This window comes from Panthera leo, chromosome D3 (assembly GCF_018350215.1).
Source record: "Panthera leo isolate Ple1 chromosome D3, P.leo_Ple1_pat1.1, whole genome shotgun sequence".
Lineage (NCBI taxonomy): Eukaryota > Metazoa > Chordata > Mammalia > Carnivora > Felidae > Panthera > Panthera leo.
In genome coordinates this window covers 86,687,480-86,709,753 of record NC_056690.1, presented here as the reverse complement: position 1 = coordinate 86,709,753, position 22,274 = coordinate 86,687,480, and the positions used below count along the sequence as shown (strand labels likewise).

General features: G+C 40.1%; 1 protein-coding gene across 1 annotated transcript in view; it reads right to left on the bottom strand.

The window, feature by feature from the left end:
• Positions 1–9,257: 9,257 nt before the first annotated feature.
• The window catches only part of SOCS6 (suppressor of cytokine signaling 6), a 58,489-nt gene continuing 45,472 nt past the window's right edge, over positions 9,258–22,274 (bottom strand). The window contains exons 3-5 of the transcript XR_006195052.1: positions 14,455–14,586; positions 13,347–13,460; positions 9,258–9,329 (exon numbers count right to left, since the gene is read on the bottom strand). The gene's annotated coding sequence lies outside the window, so the exon portion shown is untranslated. The remainder of the gene's footprint in view (positions 9,330–13,346; positions 13,461–14,454; positions 14,587–22,274) is intronic.

Here is a 22,274-nt window from a genome sequence, read left to right as displayed (position 1 = left end):
ACTTCTATCTGTTTTCAAGCACAAAAAGAAAAAAAAAGGAAAGCCCTATTTTTATGTTTATTAGTTTGATATGGGAACACTGAATAAGCGACATTATAGAAAATTTATAAATGTTTAAAGGAAAAGAAAAATTACCCTCATAACCCAAGCAAAACAACTGTTTCTATTCTGCATATCTTTCCATCTTCCTGGGCACAGTTTTAAGTATAATCTAAATGCAAGTTTATATTCTGCTTTTTTGCATTTAAAATCACAAGAAACACTTCCACAAATGTCCACAGATCTAATTTCCATTTGTACAATAGTGACTTATTGCTGTGTTAGATGTGTTGGTTACTCCAATGTTTTACGTTTCGAGATGGGGTTGCAGTTAATATCTTCACATTTCTAGAACAGGCATGTGTAACCAGAGATTGCTAATGTTTTAGCAGGTTTGTCATTATCATTCGGGCAACCTGGGTGGGGGTGTGGGGGAGGGGGACAGGCGAGAGGCGGGAGAAGGAAGGCAAAGTACATTGGAAACACTTGAACGTCCCTTCCACCCTTAAAATCTATGATCCCCCTCCACCACCACGATATGCAGATTTTTCCTTGGCACTGTCCTCAAGCCTTTTCTAATTGTCACAAATTAATTGTCATAAGATGATTTCAAATACCTTTTGGGAAAGTCACAGCTATCATGAAATGAGGCATTGAAGATAAAGGTCAGCCGGGTTTGGTTTGTTGGGAGTCCAATGTCTGCCTTGCCCTTAGTACTGTTTATACAGCACCACAGATAAGCTCACATACTTTAGCAACTGCAATAAAATAATTTTTAAAAAGCAAATGTGCTTTGTACTAAATATGTTTTCTGTACCTTCTTGTTCCGTATTCTTCTTGAGCAGTGATTGTCATCTTATGCATTTTATTTCCACTTATGGATAATTATATATATTTTCTCATCCCTATAATCCAAATAAGGTTGCCAATATTTGTTTCCAATTCTCTGAAAATTCTTAAAGAATTTTATTGACTTAACAGCTCCTTGGTGTTCTGCTGTAATAATAAATTCTCAATTAGATGCTTAGCAGGATTTATAAATGTCTAACTTCTTAGTTGTGATGGAATTGAAACACCCAGTTGAAAGGCTTTTAGTGTCATAACGGAAAAAATAGACTACACATCACTATTCATGTAGGGCAGCTAGGGGACCAAATCTCTGTTCTGTAGTAAGAATTTCAGATGACGTTTTTATTGTATTAAAGACTACTGTAGGGGTGCCTGGGTGTCTCAGTCGGTTGAGCGTCCGACTTCAGCTCAGGTCATGATCTCGTGGTCCGTAAGTTCGGGCCCCGCATCGGGCTCTGTGCTGACAGCTCGGAGCCTGGAGCCTGCTTAAGATTCTGTGTCTCCCTCTTTCTCTGTACCTCCCCTGCTCATGCTCTGTCAAGATGCTGTAAGATTTCTTTCTGGTCTAGTTTTTTCCAAAGTTGCAATCTATTATAACATCAGTACCTATAAACTCCTTGAGAACAGAAGTCTTATCTTCTTGTTCAGTGTAACTGTGTTGGAAGACAGTCTAGTAGTTATTCAAAAAGTTAAACATAAAGTTACCATATGACCCATCCACTATCCATATGACCACCTATCCACTCATAGGCGTAGAGAAATGAAAATATATATCCACACAAAAATTTGTACATGAATGTTCACAGCAACATTATTCATAATAGACAAAAAATGGAAATAACTCAAATGTCCATCACCTGATGAATCAGCAAAGTATTGTATATCTATGCAATGGAATATCATTCAGCCATAAAAAGGAATGAAGGTCTGATACATGCAGTAACACGATGAACCTTGAAAATATTATGCCATGTCGACAATAGCCAAAGCATGGAAAGAGCCCAAATGTCCATCGATGGATGAATGGATAAAGAAAATGTGGTGTGTATATATATATATATATATATATATATATATATATATACACACAATGGAGTATTACTCAGCAATCAAAAGAGTGAAATCTTGCCATTTGCAACTATGTGGTGGAACTGGAGGGTATTATGCTAAGTGAAATTAGTCAGTCAGAGAAAGACAAAAATCATATGACTTCACTCAGATGAGGACTTTAAGAGACAAAACAGATGAACATAAGGGAAGGGAAACAAAAATATAAAAACAGGGAGGGGGACAAAACAAAAGAGACATAAATATGGAGAACAAACTGAGGGTTGCTGGAGGGGTTGTGGGGGGGGGATGGGCTAAATGGGTAAGGGGCGCTGAGGAATCTACTGAAATCATTGCTTCACTATATACTAATTAATTTGGACGTAAATTTTAAAAAATAAAAAATAAAGTTAAATCAAAAAAAAGAAAAAAAAAAGAAAATATTATGTCATGTAAAATTAGCAAGTCACAAAAGGCAACATATTGTATGATTCCACTTCTATGGAGTGTCCAGAACAGGCAAATCCCTGAAGAGAGAAAGTTGAAGGTAGAATGGGGAGTGACTGCTAATGGATATGGGGTTTTCTTTTGGTGGGGAGGGGTGCAGAGAAGGGATGAAAAGGCTCTGAAATTAGACAGTGATGGTTGCACAACCTTGTGAATATACTTAAGCTACTGAATTGCTCACCTTAAAAGGGTGAATATTGTGGCATATGAACTATATCTCAATTCAAATACATATTTAAAGAAATTAATGACATCATAAAAAATAATCCTGCCCATTGCCTTGCAAGAAGAGACACACTAAATGGGGGAAAGAAGATTCTAAAATTATGCACTCCTATATTTTGACAGTAAATATGTCTTATTTATCTTTGTAACCGCAGGAGCTATCATGCTTCCTAGCCTGTATAGTATACCATCTGCATCAGTTAAGGTGCTCGCCATTATTAGTCAAGGAAAATGCAACTCAAACTCACCTAAATAATAAAGGAATTATTGGTCCAGTTGACTGAAAAGTCCAGATTTAGACTTCAGATAAGGCTGGGTTATCAAGGACCCAATTTCTTTCCTTATCTCAATTCTACTCTTCTTGGATAACTCTGACCCCTAATTTCTTGCTCCGAAGACAACGTCCAGTAGTTTCTAGAACTACAAGCTTCTTTACTTAAGTCTCTGGTAACTTACTCAAACTCCTGGAAGTGATAACTATCGGTCTTTATTGGGCTGACTTAGGTCTTGCACCAAAATAAAATGAATCACTGAATCCAGCAGAATGAGGTCAGAGAATAAAGCAGAGAGGCCCAGAGCTAAGAAGCAAAGTTGAGGTAGTTTTCTTGCTGGGAAAATGAGAGCCACTCGTTCAAAATACAACTAAAAGAAAAAGAGGTATGCAAGAATAAAATGGTACTTACTCCAATTAGGAGGGCTTCTAGGCTTTAAGTCCTAATTATTTGCAGGGTGGGGGAGGGCGGTGAAAATTCCTCCTTTTGCTGTGTTGTTGGGCTTTAAATTTATGTGACACAGTGCAAGCATGAATTTCTGAGAGATCTCAAGTAAGAGACGTCAGAGTCTCTCTGGCTCTTGTACAAGGCAGGAGCGTTTTGGTGCAAGATTAGGGCTTGGCAATTATATACTTTTAAAAAGCAATGCTAAGTGCTGGGTGTTTGAAGCCACTCAATCTTACCAACGTGGCTCTCCTGTCAGAAGGAATGAAGAAATGATTGTTGGAGGGGAGAATGTGGGCAATGTGCTCGGAACTCATCCACTGAATGAGTCAGAAAGACTAGGACGATGGGATGACCCAACAAGAGTGCAGGAAGGAAGACAAGCCTACAAAGATAGGCCCGCGGCTTGTGAGAAGCCCCAGATCCCTTGGAAACAGTTTTCTGGGCAAGAGACAGCTAAATAATACGCCGGTGTTATCTCAAGGAATTCATCCACAGATACCACCCCCCCCCCCCCGCCTTTTGACATTTAGAGGTGTGCGTCTTGAAACACGACGCAACACTGTCAAATGGCCACACAATTCTTCACTTGTTAACCAGGGTAACGAGGAGTATGTTTTCACAAGAAAGGGTCTCTGTGTTCAGAAGAGCGTAAGAAACCCTCCAGGGAGAGACTTTCTTGAGAAAAACTGTCCAGAGCAAATTCCAAGTGACTGAAGTTTCACCATCCGAAGGGGCATCAATGACCAAAATTTGCCGTCTCTTCATTTCACAAAAGCCACCTGGCTTCCCACTTCCAACATTTTTCCAAGCTTAAGAATGATTCCTCAGGTACTGAGTTTTTCCATGCCTATGGGCAAACCACACAAAGCGTTAACGAGTATGCTCTCAAACTGTAAGAGGAGGCCTTTCTACAAGCTTCAGATTACAAGCTACAGAGTCAAAGAGAACAAAGCTTGCTTCTGCTGCTCACTGGCTAAGTGACCCAGAGCCTGCACCCTCTGTCCTGTCCCATTAAAAGAACAGTGACAATACCTTCCTAATGGGGTCGTACTGAATATCAACTGAAATAATGCCTATAAACCACTTGGCCCAGTGCCTAGAAAAACCACTCAGTAAATCCTGTTGCTATGTTATGATTACGATAGTTCATAGGAAATGTGTTCCAAACACTTGAAATGCAATCATTTATTTAAACATTATTCCATATCACCCATGTGGCACTAAAATGTGTAGATCTGAGAAATGAGGCCAAGCTACCTCATCTGTCAGATGCAGAAACTGAGGATAGAAGACAACATAACCCACAGAGAAGTCTATTGCAGGACCAAAAACCAGGCTTCTTCCTACGAATTGTCTACACAAGCTAAAACTGCCAAATACAGGAACATCAATTCTCGGAGCCAGAGGTTGCCCTGACTAACCCCACAGCTTAACTAACAGAACTACAGAGACCCAGAAAGTCAAAAGAGGGCAAGAATCAGGCCAAACAATTATTTAATGATCTAGTTAGTTAAAATAGATCTCATAGCCTCCTTATAAAAGTAGTAAAACAGGAGCACACACATATATTTGTTTCCAGGCACTGTTCTAAGTACTTTTCATGGAATGATTCATTGCCGTGCATCGACTCATTCCATATATTGACTCTGTATATTGACTCATGATCCTTATGATGGCTCTTACGGATGGGGACACTGGAACTAAGCAGTTCAGACAGTAGGAAAGGCAAGTTTGGGAAGCAAACCCTGGGCATGTGCCACAGTATCTGCATTCCATCATCACCCTCTACATTCTACACTGCCCATTCCGGTAGCCACCGATCACACGTACTCATATTTTAAGTTTAAATTAACTTCATCAAAATCAAATAAAATTACAAATTCAATTCCTCGATTGTCCTAACGTAATTCAAGTGCTATCACTTGAAGTGTGGCCCATGGCTTCCACTGGACGGTGCAGACAGAACATCTCCATCATCACAGGCACTTGTCCTGCAGCACTGTATGGCTAACCATGACACTTCGCTCTCCCATGGACTCCAGCAGTCTGTCTGCTTTGCTTGTCTATTATAATAGTTTCGCTTGAATTAAAAAAAAAAATTAGGTTATTTCTTTCTCTTTGAACACGCAGCATATTCAGGGCCCACATTTTACATAGCTAACGTAGCAAAGGTTGCAAAGCAATTAGAAAACACATACCCTGCCCTGAAAAACTCAGAATCTCCTTGAATAATAAGTTGAATTCTCAGATGCCTATCACAATCGGGCAATGCTGTTTTCTGGTGGAAAAACACGTAAAGGATCGTCAAAGGCATCTCATGATGGGCAAATCCAGCTAATCATAAATTATCTTCCAAATCCTTTCTTGCACTCTTGTTGCTTAGAACCGTAAAAGCATCCTCCCACAGAATCATTGCCACACATGGTGGCTGTGTCCTCATCCCATCTGACCGGAGCCTACCTAACCCGTGACTTCTCGGAAGCATTGTATCATCTGTTACCACGGGACCTTCCATCAGCTGTGAAGTGAAAGCATGCAGGCCGAGGCCCTCGGAGGTACATTGTGGCTCTGAAACTCTTTGTAATAGTGGTCCTTCTGGGACAATGATTTTGCATCTAAGTGACCCCAAAATTCAACTCGGGTAGGAGTCCAGAAAACACAACATGTGTCGGGATGAGGCCGAGGGTTGTTTGTGCAGATCTTGTAGTGGAGTCAAGCTCCATGACTGTGATCTTCGGTCCCTAACCGAAGTCATAGACCCCCAGGCAGCGGGCATGCCTGATGACGGTCGCTCGTTTTCCACGGGCATCTTTTCTCTCTACTCGTCTTTCCATCTTCCGTTCTTCCACTTTGTTTCTTCTTTTCTTCCACCCCTATATGAAAGTGGCGACAGTCTTCCAGGATGCAAGTTTTTCATGTTCTATTATGAGAATTAGGGACTATTCCTCCTTTAAAACCCCTCCATCTGGGGCACCTGGGTGTCTCATATGGCTAAGCACTGACTCTTGATCTCAGCTCAGGTCACGATCTCATAGTTAGTGAGCTCCCCAACCCTGCATTGAGCCCCGAGTCGGGCTCTGTGCTGAGCGCAGAGCCTGCTTGGGATTCTCTCTCTCTCTTTCTGCCCCCTCCCCTGCTCATGCTCCCTGTCTCTCTCAAAATAAGTAAACATTTTAAATAAATACATACATACATAAATAAATAAATAAATAAATAAATCCCCTCCTCCTCCATCTTTTACCATTTCTCATTACAAACAGATACCATATTCTGTTTGTGAGTTCAAGCCCCACGTCAGGCTCTCTGCTGTCAGCACAGAGCCCACTTCAGATCTTCTGTCCCTCACTCCCTCCCATGTGCACTCTCTCTCTCTCTCTTTCAAACACATAAATAAACATTAAAATAAAACAATAGGAACAGATGGGGAATTTACTATATGCCAAAGCATTGTGCAATGTGTTTCATTCTTATCATCTCATTTAATCTCTGAATAGCCCCATCTGGCAGGATTACAAAAGCCACTTACAAAGAGAAAACCAAGGTATAATTCACCCACGCCACATAATGAGAGCTGGATTCAGATGTGAGTGTCTCCAAGGCTGGTGCTTTATTACTATAGCAGGCGTCCTTCAGTATCCTCAATTCAGGATTGCCTGGTGTGGTGGAAAGAGCTTTACTAGGGAAATTTAAAAGCCTGGTTTTCATCCTATTCCCGAATACCTTCAACTGTTATTTGGGGGGAATTATTTAATATCTCTGGATTTCAGCTTTCTTATTTGTAAAATGAGGGGTTGAGGTAGAGGATATTTGAGGTCACTTCCAGCTCAAAACAAGAATTCTAGGGCACCTGAGTGGCTCAGTCAGTTGAGCATCTGACTCTTGATTTCAGCTCAGGTCATGATCCCAGGGTTCGTGAAATCAAGCCCCACATTGGGCTCCATGCTGAGCATGGAGCCTGCTTAAGATTCTCTCTCTCTCTCTCTCTCTCTCTCTCTCTCTCACCCCTCTGTCCCTCTCCCCAACTCTCATTCTCTCTCTCTAAAATAAAAATTAAAAACTAATAATTAAAAAAGAATTCTACTATACCAGTACATGCGTATTTTAATTTTCCTCCCAAGTACATTGCTTTTGCCACATTTTAACAGACGACGACCAGTATTTACTGATTGTCTCTATGAGCCAGGCATTTTACATGCAGTATCTCATTTAGTCTTTATCACGGCCATGTAAAGTAAATACCATTTGTATTAAGTTGATTTTATAATTACAAAAGTGAGGCCCCAAATATGAAGGACAGAGCCAGACCCGAACTCAAGGCATCTGACTCTATACGAAAAGGCTACTCTGGCTCCCAGGGGCGTCCACAACTCACCACTCCCTCCAAAAATGTGGTCAGAGGCCATATGCGGCACTTTCCAGAGTACACAAATATCTTGCACTAAAGAGTCATAATGCATACACAGATTAACTCTCAAGGGAAAAAAAAAAACAGAATAGAGAAAAAACAAGCAAATATATTTTGATGACTAGCCTCTTAATAGACTTCGATGCAGCAGGCATATTCAACTTTCGCCTACCTCATTTAACCTACAGAATTAACTTTCATTTGTGTATGAAGCTGACTTCCATGAATCTTTAAAATAAAAATCATATGACAAATTGATTGTAGTAGCCCCATTAAGCTTAAACTCTCTAGTATTGTTTTTTTTTTTTTTAATTGGCATTTCTACCTACCAATTTAATATATGTTTTTACAGGTGAAGGCAAATCCTGGCTCTACAATACTATCAACTAATAAACCTTTAGCATATCCACACCTTAACTGACTGAAGTCCTTGAACATTAACAGCCTCATATAAGACCTGAGTCCCACCCATCTTTGGCAAACAATAGTGGTTTATAAGGGCAATTAAGACATCTCTGGAATATCACTCATTATGCCCTTGGACTAGATCTCTGCCCATGAAAGCAGTAAGACAATAAACTATTTTCTTATTAGCTTAATCAAATGTGTCACATGAGAATTCCTCTTGCAAGGTGAATACATGGATAGATATTTGATAAAGAAAATATAGTAATATTTTAATTATAGAACCTAGGTAGTGGGAATATGGATGTTCACTGTACGATCCTTTTAACTTTTACATTTGAAAGTTTTTACAGTAAAATGTTGGGAAAAATCCCTCTTATAAAATATTTGGTATATATTCCACATACATTGACTCCTTACTATATACCAGGCACTGGTCTATGCTGAAAAAGGACCTCAGAGTTTAATGCAACAATTATCCAGAACTGTCTTCTCGTAGACTTGGAACCCAAAGTAGGGAACTAGATATTCTTTCAGTGGACCAGGAAAACCCCTATGAGCCTACCAATTCTGGGAAGGACCCAGTTACGTGCCTGGGGATAGTGAACCAATCAAAGATGGCAAAATGAATCTGAAAGTCAATCAGGAAGTCCCCTGCCTACTACTTATACCCACCACCTCCATGGCACTTTCAAAAATCCCACATAAAGTCCCTCTTTATGTCACTTTGAAAGTGACCAAAGACTTGTCTTCACACTTCCTCCTTTTTCTCCGTGAAACCCATTGTCCTTTTAAAGCCCTGTGAGTCTCTAGCAGAAGGAATGTAATAGTAGCTAACTCCCATACTGTAGTAAACTTTCAATAAACAGATGTGGACAAAGTCCATAGTGGACTTCAATTTTCTGATAATACTCAACTACCATCATCTACATGGTGAGTTAAAATCAGTTGTGACAATTCTTAAAAAACAAATATGGTACCTATATTTGTTTTCCCTTATAATTCTACTCTTCTTTGTATTGGTTTTAAGAGAGAAAAGGGTAAAGTTAGCAGTAGCTTGCCCAGAATGGCACAGAACCCGTTACCTCCTTTGGAGCATCTTGCTTGGGAAGATCATCTGTAATGCAGGTCTCCTGGGGAAAAATATTGACAGTCACTGAGTATTCAACTTTAACTCCACAAAGTAAATGCTTTGCCCTCCCCATAGTGAAAAGAAAGGAAGTGTGAACAGTAATGGCTACTTGTGGGCTGTGTATTTATGCAACAGTAGCCTGAATAATCATGACTGAATCACTCCAGCAGACTCAATAAAAATTGTTACATTGGTCCATCTGTCTTTATTCAATCTGTCTCCTCCCATCTGACAAACACTCAAATACTGATCCTGCAAGATTAATTCAAGCCTCACTTCACACATGATGCCTCCCCTCATCATGCCAAATCAGGGGGATTAACCTCTCCTTAAAATGCTCATAGTTATAAGGCTTAAAAAGAAGAAAAGAAAGGAAGGAAGAAAGGGAAAGAGAAAGAAAGAGTGACATGGAAAGAGGGAGACAGGGAAGGAGAAGATAAACCTGTTTTATAGTCTTGTGCAAAATGGAAAAAAGAATATAATGAAAGATCCTTGCAAGGATATAACCTCAACATTTCACGTTTAAAGATGATGGTCAAAATGGCAAATAACAGACAGAACAGCATCGTGAACGTCCTCTCTTGGCACAGAGCCTGGCTCTCTCTCCCCTGTGGCCCAGCCTTCCTGTCCCAGTGTTCTGGACCCAAACTCACAACATCCACGCATTCCAGAGAGTTCCCTGACTTTGGACTCCTGGGAAGATGCCTGCAGTTGTGCAGGATCAGGCATTGCAGCCAGATTTGGATGGAGAAAATGACGCTGGGCTGTTCCTTCCTTGTGAGCTAAGGAATGACCATGGTTGGTAGGACTGCACTGGCTCTCAGTGAACCTGTAAAGGAGGCGGCGTGTGTCATATGCTGACCTCATCCCCCAAATCCGTCCCCTGGCTGAGCTGGAGTAAGCCACCAGTTAAGATGCTGGACCACAAGGAAAAAAAAAAAAAAAGACTATGATTTTGTTTTAATTAAAATGCAATGCTAAGCCATGAACACAAGCTGACCTATTTCATTTTCATTTCTTACTGTCCCTCAAGTTGCCAGGCCACACATTCTCTCTAAACCTGGGAATATAAAGAACCAACTTTTCATGCTGCACACTGCACTGCTGACCTTGCCGCACCAGCATTCTTCTCAAAGCTAGAACAAACAGCCCTAATATTTGTGTGGAACCACAAAAGACCCCGAATAGCCAAAGTAATATTGAAGAAGAAAACCAAAGCGGGAGGCATCACAATCTCAGACTTTAGCCTCTACTACAAAGCCATAATCATCAAGACAGTATGGTATTGGCACAAAAATAGACACATAGATCAATGGAATAGAATAGAGACCCCAGAATTGGACCCGCAAATGTATGGCCAACTAATCTTTGACAAAGCAGGAAAAGTATCCAATGGACAAAAACCAGTCTCTTTAACAAATGGTGCTGAGAGAATTGGACAGCAACACGCAGAAGGATGAAACTAGACCACTTTCTTACACCATTCACAAAAATAAACTCCAAAAGGATGAAGGACCTGAATGTGAGACAGGAAACCATCAAAACCCTAGAGGAGAAAGCAGGAAAAAAAAACCTCTTTGACCTCAGCCGCAGCAATTTCTTACTTGACCCATCTCCAAAGGCAAGGGAATTAAAAGCAAAAATGAACTATTGGGACCACATCCAGATAAATAGCTTCTGCACTGCAAAGGAAACAATCAACAAAACTAAAAGGCAATGGACAGAATGGGAATAGATATTTGCAAATGACATACCGGATAAAGGACTAGTATCTAATATCTATAAAGAACTCCCCAAACTCCACACCCGAAAAACAAAGAATCCAATGAAGAAATGGGCAGAAGACAGGAATGGACATTTTCCAAAGAAGACATCCAGATGGCCATCAGACACATGAAAAGATGCTCAATGTCACTCATCATCAGGGAAATACAAATCAAAACTAAAATGAGATGTCATCTCACGCCAGTCAGGGTGGCTGAGATGGACAGATGAGTACACTATAGGTACTGTCGAGGATGTGGAGAAACAGGAACCCTCTTGCACTGTTGGTGGGAATGCAAACTGGAGCAGCCGCTCTGGAAAACAGTGTGGAGGTTCCTCAAAAAATTAAAAATAGATCTACCCTATGACCCAGCAATAGCACTGCTAGGAATCTACCCAAAGGATACAGGAGTGCTAATGCATAGGGGCACTTTACCCCAGTGTTTATAGCAGCATTTTCAACAATAGCCAAATTGTGGAAAGAGCCTAGTCCATCCACTGATGAATGGACAAAGAAGATGTGGTTTATATATACAATGGAATATGACTTGGCAATGAGAAAGAATGAAATCTGGCCATTTGCAGCAAAGTAGATGAAACTAGAAGGTATTTTGCTAAGTGAAATAAGCCAGGCAAAGAAAGACAGATACCATATGTTTCCACTCATATATGGATCTTGAGAAACTTAACAGAAGACCATGGGGGAGGGGAAGGGGGGAAAAAAGTTACAGAGAGGGATGGAGGAAAACCATAAGAGACTCTTAAGGACTGAGGACAAACTAAGGGTAGATGGTGGGTGGGGGAGAGGGGAAAGTGGCTGATGGGCAGGGAGGAGGGCACTTGTTGGGATGAGCACTGGGTGTATTATGGAAACCAATTTGACAATAAATTATATTAAAAAAAAAAAGAATGGCAAATAACACTGTTCAGTTTCTTTCTCCTTCACAACCATCACATTTCTCAACTTTTACCCAGAATTGCTGCTGTTCTTCATGTATACTCTCCTTCCAATTTCCTCATAGAGACTCATGAACTACCACTCAATTCTGAGTCAACAAAGCTTCTACAAAAGGGAAGCCCCAGCAATGTAATGCCTAGTCAGTACATTAGTCCTTTTTGTCGTTTGTCAAAGGGGATATTGGAGTTTCACTGTTGGTATGAGATTACGAAATCTAATAGGAGAGGTCAGCCTAATACAAACCCACAGCATTCTGACGTGTTATTCAGAACTGACTGATATGTGGGATCATGACTCTACATGCAGAACCCAGATGTGGTCTTCTAGGATTCCTACAGAAGGGAAGTTAGGAAAGGTGACTTCTTTAAGTCTTGCTAACTTTAAAGTTCAAATAAGGTCTTTAAGACAAAACCTAAATAGAGGGGGAAAAAAGAAAAAAGAAAAGAATAGGAAGGGGAAAAGTTAGGAGAAAAAAAACGTTCAAATTTGTATCACAGTTGCAAAAGGCTGACTCTGTAATGTGTCCATTGTTTTGGAATGCATGTTACAATTTGGGCTCTTCTAAGAGCCTTGGATTTGTGATGCAGTTGGGCTGTGATATAGGATTTCTTTGGCTCTGTTTAAATACACTGTTGATCTGTTGTCTACGACACCATTGAGAGCGTTCCTATGAACCCAGACAGTTGGGTTGGGCACAGCAGGAAATGGGCCACCTAGTGACTCAGAAGCTACTCCTCAGCCTGAGACTCAAAATGCCTCCAGGTCTAGTCAGCATGAGGAGCTGGTTCCAAAAGGGAAGCCAGGATGCTTGGACTGTGCAGGGAGCAGAGCAGTCCCGACATGAATTCTAGACCTCTAACAATCCAATGAATTTGGCCTCTCCAGAACTCTCTTTATTAGCCAAACGAACTTTCACTTCCTCTCGAAGAAAGGGAAATATATGTAAAATTGTGCACATAAATCAGAAAACAAACTAAACATGAATGAGAAGGCTACTATTGCTAACTTGAAAAAGAAAATAAAATGGTGGATTATTTTTTGATATCTAATCACTTGCCTCTACACTTACTAAGGCAATAGATGTTTAAAGTAATGCCTAACAGGCATTACACAGATGCCATATTTTGGTGATGATGGGTGTGGTGGCATAGGTTGCTAGTTGTTTAGACAGTATCACTTCCCTATTTCATCCAGTTTTCAGGCAACGTAAACATGATCAGCTAAGAAACTGCAGTCGCCAGACTCTCTTGAAGCTAACAGTAGCTGTGGGACATGGTGCATGGCAACAAGACGTACCTTTACTGGGATTTCTGGGGACGCTCCAAAGTCCTGATATGGCCATTTATCCTTTCTTCTTTGTCTTTCTTCCTGTCCTGGAATGCTGATATAATTCTTAGATGCTCAGCCTTTCTGCTTGAAGGACAGCAGAGCAGAAAAGGTAAAATGAACCTGACCACGGAGCAGTACACTGGCCCCCCGGGATGACCACCTCAATACTCTTTGCAAGAAAAAGTAAACCCTTATTTATTTAAGCAGTACCAAGGTTTCTCAGCTAATTCCCAAGTGGAGAGTGTGAATCAAGAAACACTAAACTTTTCCAAAACTCTTCGGGTTTTATCAGGTTTTTCCCTTTGTTTTCAGATAAAGGAGATCATGTTCAGAATGACGTGCTGGTTGCCTTCGTGCATCATTACAACAACCTGACCACACTAAGAGTATTTGGGTCCTGACATGTTGGTAATAAAGTCAAAACCAGAAGACCAACTTCATCACACTTTTCTTCCAAGGTAACCTGCTGACTTGAATATTTTATTGGCTACAATAAAAACAGAGACATGTCCATGATAATGATGTCCATGCCTCCAGTATATGTTTCCTACATTCCTGCCAATGAGAAAGTCTTTTAGAATGACTACATAGAGCTGATTGTATCATATACTGCCTTCTACAAGGTCATCACATACTATTCTCCAACTATTTATAGCAAACCAATACAAACTTGTATATAAATGCAAGAAACGGAAAAAATAATTTAAAAGGAGAGATCCACCTATTTCAGATGATAAACTCTGGCTACCAATGGACCTGTGCCAACTGTGTTTGAAACAGAAAACTTACAGTCCAGGCACCTTTGGTCATTCAGAGCCTGGAAATGAAACTGTTCACACCCAGTTCCTAGAATTAGAACTTCTACCCCTTTACTTGTTCATCCTATATTTATAACATCATCAGTGTTAATGGCTGCCTGCCGCCATCACAAGGCAGTTGTAAGAAGCAGATCAAGACACGTGTAACCTTTCCTCCTCAATCCCTCCGCTGACACGGGTTGTGGTGCTCAACTAGGTAAACTTCAAAGCAACTTAAATAGACCCGTTCCATTCACCCATGCACAACAGCTGGTTACCTTTTGAGGACAGTGTAACGAAGTGTGCAGACCCATTCTTCCATCCTGGATGGGTAGCATCAGCTGTCATGATGGTCAATTTATGATGGTAAGTTTGTCCCAAGACGGTGGGATGCTGGAGGCAGGCTATTTCTGTGAACAGGACAGAAGGGAAAGAAAGAAAAATAATTTGTTCCTTGTGACGAACACTTTGGTTGTCACCCCTCATTCCTTCTCCTTGACCACCCCCCAATGTAGATACTGAAAAAGCAAAATACTCCCTTTTCCAGCCACCGTTGCAGCTCAGAGAGGCCATGAGACCTCCTTCTGCCCAAATATATGTCAGGTAAAGGGACTTTGGGGATAAATTTTCATTCCTGCATAAAAGGAGACAGGTATAAGAGAACAGATTTCTCTTGCCACCTTGATAGACCCCCTACGTCTACATTCATAAATTGCCATGTGAAGACTTGTCTCAAGGTATAGCAACCATGGGGTGCCAGGAAGCATCAAACCTAAGGATAAAAACTAAACATGCTAGAGGTTGGAGCAAAAGGAAAAAAGAGCATGGGACCGCCCATGCTATTGTCACTATCTCAAAACACCTACCTACCTCTAAACATCTTAAGTTTACAATAAATGGCCTTTCTTAAAATGTAGATTGTTCTGCCCAGCTCTAGTATTCTGCATCTAAAAGAACACAAAGTGACTAAGATTAAGCATCAGGACCTATAAAATTATAGAGGTTCTAAAAATATAACACAAAAGTAACTCAAGAACAATGCCACGGTAACAGCCAAGTCCATGAATAACTAGTCTACCACAGCTTGTTAGTTCGTGGAAATATTTACCTGGCAGAATTCAAATCAGCTGGAATAAGTCCAGGGCTCCCCAGCCTCCAGGTTAATTTAGAATGAATGCCAGACTTCTTTGGAAGGAATTTCAAAATGCTCCCTTCATTGAGAAAGTGCTTATTTACCCTACAGGCACAGCCACAGAGGCCAAGGAAATCGTTAGAATTGTTTTCTCTATTTATATAGCAAACACCTCTGGAAAGATTGACAATTTCACTTTGTTTTTAATAATAATGAATCTTTGCTATCTCCTGGTGGGAATGTGGAGGGACAAAGGACAATTACTGCCATTTTTGAGAGGAAAAGATACAAATAACATGAAATTAAGTGATTACCTATAAACCATAGACAAAACCAGCCCCATGTAGAGATGGATGCCCAGTGAGCTGGCAGAAGTTAGAATCCAGAAACTTCAAATCTCAGTCTAGCCTCCATCCCTTGGCCACCCTCTGTCTCGATGATGCAGCCGATGATGCAGTGACTCATTCTGTTCCTTGCACCTCCCAGAAGCCGGGCCACCATACAGATTAAACAGGCAAATCAAACCAACTCATTCAAATCATTGTAATTAAAGTACCCTAGTCATTTTTGACTCTTAAACATTTAGAATAAAAAAAGACAGAAAAGGAGGAAAAAAATATAAGGAAGGCACCAGTATAAAAGAATACACAAGAACATGAAAAGTCAAAGTGATTTCCAAGTGGTGTCTTCAAAGCAAGCAAGAATGGAGTAACTAGAAGGAGCAGAGGGAAGAAATATTTTAGAAACATGTTCATTGTTCAAGAGTAAACTGGGGTTAAGTCAGCATTTTATTTTCATAAATAAAATGGGACTTATTTGCTAACAAGGCATGCTATGAGTTTTTCAAAATAATGTGAGATGGTCTGAAATAGTCTACATGAGCCACAGGGCCTTTAGAACATGCATAACATGTCTGCACTGTCTGTGCAACCCCCCACCTTAGGCCCCCTGCCCCCACTAGCTGTGTCATTTAACCCCTCACTATCTGGGCCTTGCTGATCAAGTCTGCTCTGGCAGCAATAATGTCAACAACCTCAGATGATTCTTACTTCATTTAGGAGAGGAAGCTCAGAGACCACCAAGCAGGATAAATACCCACAAAACTACATTCCATATGTCATTTTCAAATTTCAGAAAATCACAGATAAAAAAAAAATCCTGAAAGAAGTCAAAGGAAAAATCATGTTTCCTTTAGAGGAACAAAAATAAAAATTATATCCATCCTCCCTCAGATATCATGCAAGAAGAGAGTGAAAGGAAATATTTTTAAATGTTGAGAGAAAAAAACCCCACCAACCTAGGATTCTGTACCTTGAAAAATTATCCTTCAAAAGCGAAGGAGAAATAAAGTCTTTCTCAGACAAACAAAAATTGAAGGAATGTGTTGCCAGCAGACCAGCCTTGCAAGAAATGTTAAAAGAAGTTCTTCAGAGAGAAGGAAAATGATGTAGGTCAGAAACGACTAAAGAAGATCATCAAAGAAGGAATAAGTGAATGTAAAAGAAACACTTTTCTTAATTGATCTAACAGATACAAGTTTGTTCAAAACAATAATAGAACAATGTATTCAACTATGTAGGCGTCTGTCTACACCTTATGTATATACATATGCCTGTATATGCTTACATATAACTGAAATTAATGACAGCAATGATTCGAGAGATAAGAGGGAGGAATTAGGATTATTTTGTTCCATAGGGCACTCACACTACCCAGGAAGCAATCCAGTGTTATTTAAAGGTGGACTTGGGTTAGTTGTAAGAGTATATCACAGACTCTGGGGCAAACACTAAAAATAAAGAAGTAGATAAGTAAATAAATAAATAAATACAACCGATGTCATAAAAATGAAGAGAAAATGGAATGATAGAAAATGCTCAATTAAAACACAAAAGGCAGGAAAAAGAATGGAAGACAAAAACAGGTATAATAAAGGTGTAACAGAGAACAATAACAAATACGGTCGATACTAATCCAACTATACAAGTAATCACTTTGAATGTCAGTGGTCTAAATAACACCAATTAAAAGACAGAGATTGTCAGACTGGATTAAAAAAGAAGACCCAACTATATGTTGTCTATAAAAAACCCACTTTAAGGGCACCTGGGTGGCTCAGTCAGATAAGTGTCTGACTTCAGCTCAGGTCATGATCTCATGGCTCGTGAGTTCAAGCCCCATGTCGGGCTCTGTGCTGACAGCTCAGAGCCTGGAGCCTGCTTCAAATCCTGTGTCTCCCTCTCTCTCTGCCCCTCCCGTTCTCATGCTCTGTTTCTCTCTGTCTCACAAAAATAAATAAATGTTAGAAAATTTGTTTTCAAATAAAAAGAAACCCACTTTAAATATAAAGAAATATAGATAAAAAGTAAATCGATGAAGAGTTAATTTATCTGTAGTTTCTAGGGCAATGCCTCACCCACAGTAAATACTATGTAACTGTTTATTATTATTGGAAGAATTCAATAATACAATTAACAGATTTTTCAAAAATACATTCAACATATATTTATTTAATATAAACATTTGGAAGAGCTAAAGAATTGATCATATCTTAAGACATTAAGAACATCTTAATATATTATAAAAATTATAGTAACCAATAGTTTTTTTTAATTGGTAAAATTTATCTTTTTTAATTTTCTTTAATGTTTAATTTTGAGAGAGAGAGAGACAGAATGTGGGTGGGGGAGGGGCAGAGAGAGAGGGAGACACAGAGTCTGAAGCAGGCTCCAGGCTCTGAACTGTCAGCACAGAGCCCGACACAGGCCTTGAACTCAAACCTAGAGATCATGACCCAAGCCGAAGTCGGAAGCTTAACCGACTGAGCCACCCAGGTGCCCTAATTGGTAAAATTTAAATATCTTCTCCCCTCCACCTAACCCTACTTCTAACCCTAGACATGTTGGTTTATGAGGGTGGGGAGCTGGTTGATGATTGGTGATGTTGTTTTTCCTGCTTTTCATGCATGACAAATTCTCCCCTTTTCTCTTTTAAGCAAAATGGTTGGTTTTAGAGCCCTTGAGTTCAGGATTTTCTTGCCTGGAAAAAGGCTAACTTTGTTTTGTGAGATGCATTAAAGGAAATAAATTTTGCTTAAAGAGTAATAGAAGAAGGTGGCCCTTCTTGGAGAGACTGGTGGATTCCATAGATCAAGGTTTGGGGGCGTCTGTAGGACTTGGCTGTGGGATGGCTCCCTGGACCCCGGGAAGGAACCAAGCACTGTGGGTCTTGGAGTTTCATGCCAGGATCTGCAAGACCAAATTTGATGTTGTGGGTGTGGAAGCTACCTACCATCAGAAGTTGCCTTCTAATAAAATATCTTATGGTGTTCTATTATTACATAACAAACTATCCCCAAACTTTAAATTGTTGACTTAAGACAAAGCTCATCTTACTATACCTCACAGTTTTGTGGGTCTGGAATGTGAGTAGGTGGGTGATTCTTCTGTTCTATGTGGGTGTGACAAAAATGACTCTGGTATTCAGGGCACATGGGCTGGCCTGGAGGGTCCCAGGATGGCCTCATGCACGTGAAGACTCAGGCACGCATGCCTGGACAAGGATGGCTGAAGAACCAGTAGAGCTGGATGTCTTAAGTAGCGCACCACGCGTGACCTCCCAACGTGTGATGTCAGTGTAACCAGACATTGTACCCGGTGCCTCAAGACTCCAGGAGTGAACAAGGCAAAAGCAGCATAGTCCTTTATAATCTACGCCCACATGTCACCTTGTGTCTCTTCTACTACTGACTGGTAAAAACCATCACAAGCCAGCCCAGAAAAAAAAGCAAAGGGCACATGACCCCCACCTCTGAATAGTGGGAGTGCCGAAGTCTTCACAGCCACAATCTTAAACCACCACAACTGTATAGACACGGCAACATCCGAAATGGACTGAAACTCAAGGGCCCTTCTCCGATTTCACGGACTGCATAAGCCACCAGAATTCAGAGATAATATGCCTAATGGAAGGGGAGCCCGAAGGAGGCTGACTGTTGGCTTCGTTCCGTTTTTAATTACATTGAGAAAAATATCAACTCTTACTTTACTAAAGCTTTCAAAATTGTACATATTTAAAACAAATTTATTTATCTAAAAAGTAAAATGTTCCCCAAAGCTTAAATAAAATATCTCTTCCTCACTGTAGTCGTTTTCCGTTGGCTCTGCTATAACACGTACCACAAATTCAGTGGCTTTGAACAACACATATTTATCATCTTACAGTTCTATAGATCATAGTCTGGCACAGGCCTCACCAAGCCAAAATCTTTATGTCCACAGGGCACTTCCTTTCTGGAGGCTGCAGGAGACAATCTGTTTCCTTTGCAGGTGATTGGCAACATTTAGTTCCTTGAGGTCATAGAACTGAGGTTCTTGTTTGTTCGATGAGGGTTGTTCCCAACTTATAGAGGCCCATATTCCTAGGGTCATTCCTAGGTTCGTGACCACTCCTGTGGCCACATCTCTCTCTCTCTCTCTCTCTTTGTCCTCTCTCTGACCTCAAAGCTTCATGTGATTGGACTCACTTAAAAAATCCAGGATAACCTCCTAATCTCAAAATCCTTAAATCACATCTGCACAGTCCCTTACCCCATGGTACCTAACATAGCCATGTTTTCTGGGGACCAGGACTCGAGCATCTTTGGGGGGCTCTGCCTACCAGACTCACTACTCTCCATCCCAATTCCAAAGTCTTTTTTTGTTAGATTACCATTGTACGCCACGATTTCTGGATTTTCTTGTTTAATAAAAGCCTTAACATTAAGACAGAGATAACGATTTAACTCTTTCATGCGCCCACACATTCACACACATACATATTCCTCTTTCCCCCATTCTCCCAAAAGAGCTATATCAGGGGCGCGTGGGTGGCTCGGTTGGTTGTGTCTGACTCTGGATTTCAGCTCAGGTCGTGGTCTCACGGTTTGTGACATGGAGCCCTGAGTCGGTTCCACGCCGACTGCGTGGAGCCTGCTGGGGACTCTCTCTCTCCTCCTCTCTCTCTGCCCCTTCCCAGCTCATGCATGCACTCTCTCTCTATCTTAAAATAAACAAATAAACTTAAAAAGACTTGTATCACAATTTGTGGTTAAATCATTAGCCAGCTGTTTACGCTGTTATAAGCAAGAAAATATCTTTATTAACTAAAAACATATATTATGCTATGATTATTTCTTTCTTGTATAACTGCATTCACTATTTGTCACTTCGCTTTCAGTCGCTTAATTTTCTATATATTGATCATCTTGGAAGTTTTCATCAGAATTGGAAATCATTTGTCAATATATCTGAACACAGCAAGAAATCTATCAATTTTTCTCCTTGCTTAAAGACATCCCTCCTTGGCCTTATTGCCTTTCATTAGAACTTGGATTGACTGCTCTCCAATCTAGTATAGCTATTGACATGGAAATACTCTCTCTCTCATTTTTTAAAGTTTATTTATTTGGAGAGAGAGAGAGAGAGAGAGCTAACTGGGGAGGGGCAGAGAGAATCCCAAACAGGCTCTGTACTGTGAGATCATGACCTGTGCTGAAATCCAGAGTCAGATGCTTAACGAACTGAGCCACCCAGGCACCCCAGAAATATTGGTCTACTCCCTCTTTTTGTTGGAGCATATGCTCCAGTAATTCTTTGAGAAAAGGTCCATTGTCTTTTCTTTTTTTTTTTTTTTTTTTTTTTTTAGTTCTCATGTCTTTAAATGTTTTTTTATTCCACCCTCATATTTGCTTAATGTTTACGCTCCGTATAGTATGCAAGGTTGGAAATCTTCCTCCCCGCATCTTTAAAATGATGTTGAGATTTGAGTGAGGATGGTGTGGAAAGTGGCCTAGATGATATCTTATAGCAATGGAACAGAGAAGGCCGGTTGTGAACGGGGGGTTAACCAGAATGACCTCTCTACCACAAGTATGTTCTCGCGCACGTCACTTTCTGAAAAGAACAGATGGTATTTGAGTATCTGCAAAATGATTCCTTTAAACTGCCTGTGCTTACATATTTTAGAATAGTTTTCATGTACTTAGACTCTAGACTTTAACATTCTTAAACAATTTGAACACTGCTATTCTAAAGCATCAACTCTTCCAGGAAGTTGGGGATCCCAGGGGTAGAAAGACATAAAATGCTGGCTTTCTCACTCTCTCCTTCATTTTACTTATCATTTCTCAAGACCAGAAACAAAAAGCCTTAGAAGAGTTTTTTTCTTTCTTCTGTATCACATCCTCCTCTACCCTATAAAAGTGGTTCAATGGTCTCTTTGTAATTCTGTTGTTAATAACCTAAATTTCTGTAGAGTCTAGAATACTCAAATGTAACCAACAATGATAATTTTCATTTATTTTTCCTTTTGAAATTTATATCAGAACCTCACATGGTCCCCTTTGTAAGATATGAAGAATTAAAAAAATATATACATTATAAATTTTCTAAAAGTGTTTATTTATTTTGAGAGAGAGAGAGAGAGAGCACTTCTGCAAGCACAAGTGGGGTAGGGACAGAGAGAGGGGGAGAGAGAGAATCCCAAGCAGGCTCTGCACCATCAGCACAGAGCCTGGCTTGGGACTTCTTCCCACATACGGTGAGATCATGACCTGAGCCAAAATCATGAGTTGGATGCTTTACTCACTGAGCCACCCAGATGCCCCTATGTTATAATTTTTTTTAAAAGACTCATGATTTGCAAAGATTCAAGATAAGAGAAAAAGAAAGACTTCAAAGATTTTCCAATCACCTTTATCTTTATCATAAACAACTTTGGCATATGTGCCTGCTAATGAAAATTATTATTACTTTTAGTAAAGTTTTAAAGAAAGTAATCAAGTTCCAGACACTGGATAATATGGCAATGTTATAACCTTACTCTCCAGGATTTTATAATCTCCTTGTGGGAATCAGACAGTTTTACAGTGAACAGTTAAGCAGTCTATAATTAATTGCTAAAATGAGAGCTATAAACACATAATAT